Source organism: Crocuta crocuta, unplaced genomic scaffold (genome assembly GCF_008692635.1).
Source record: "Crocuta crocuta isolate KB4526 unplaced genomic scaffold, BGI_CrCroc_1.0 scaffold492, whole genome shotgun sequence".
NCBI classification, from domain to species: Eukaryota; Metazoa; Chordata; class Mammalia; order Carnivora; family Hyaenidae; genus Crocuta; species Crocuta crocuta.
Genome location: NW_027533271.1, coordinates 53,216 through 54,542, shown reverse-complemented (window position 1 = coordinate 54,542; position 1,327 = coordinate 53,216).

Sequence of the window (1,327 nt, the reverse complement as noted above, 5' to 3'; positions counted from 1 at the left end):
TGGATATAGGGGAAAAACCAGAAAGGTCATAGCATTCTTTGTTGTCAGAATTGTAGACTCTAGAAGTCTGTTTAGTACTCAGCATCTATATTTGGCTATTGGTATAAGTGAGGATGAACCTGCTGTGCTTTTTAATTCTTAATTCATACTTGAGTAAATCTAACAGTAGGAAAACATTCCTATATTTTACAGCAGTTACCACCACACTTGAGGATCACCCATATCTTGCATCCTAGGCTCTTTATTTTTGTAGTTATAAAACTTCAGAGAAGTATCAGAGCCATTACCCTCATTATGCATTAGTGAATTGAAGTTTATGGCCCTCCTCAGAATTCACTCCAAAATACCTTGCTTCTAAATCCATACCAGATAATGTATTTTGAGTATTTGCCCTCTACTTTCTGGTTCCTCTCTTGATTGTAGCTGAATGATTTAAGAGAAGGAATTTCACATTGCTCTGAAAGCTGACAACCATGATAGCAAATGTTGCTTTGATGGATACATTACTACCATTTGATCCAAACATCCTTGAAAGTTTGGTCACTTGCAGAATGAGATCCCCTTCAGAAAGTTAGTGGAGATTTTTTGTTCCTGAACGTTTCAGGAAGAAACTCTACTCCATCTTTCCTATGTCCTCTCTACATCTGATTTTATCTAATTAGATTTCTTAACATTAGATAGGAAGATGAAAAAAAAAGTCAGGTATACAAATAGCAATAAGATGGCTATATGACTGTCTTTAATTTCTCTGTGAGATTGCCTTATTGTTCAACATATCTAGAGAAAGGAAAATTATTTTTATTTACATGTCAATGTACTAGATCATTTCCATATTCAGTATAGTAGGATGATTTCTGTTTGGTTTGGCTTATGGTGTTTTTGTTGTTGTTATTTTCCTCATTTTGAAGGGGGCAATTTCCTTGGAAAGGATTTTCTTTCTGTAAACTTTTAGGAATAACAATTTCAGTGTGACTACTTTTAATAAGAAAATGAAGTTGCCTTAATCTAATTACAAGAATTCTTTTAAAAATGCATTACTAAATTTCATCCTCTTAAAAAAAAAAAAAAGTTTGACCTGCCTTTTAGTTGTGAGATTCACAGGTTGTTTTCTCTTAATATTAAACACATTGCATATTGACAGGAAGGATAAAATGCATTATAAACATTTTTCTTGTATAATTATGATGATGTCAATTTAATTAAAAGTATGTAGTTTTTACATGGTTTATTTTTAGTAAAATTCACATGATTTTGAATTTTGATTTATATAGTATCATTATTAAAATAATTATTTTGGTTAGTATTGCCTAAAGCAAAGATGTTTTTA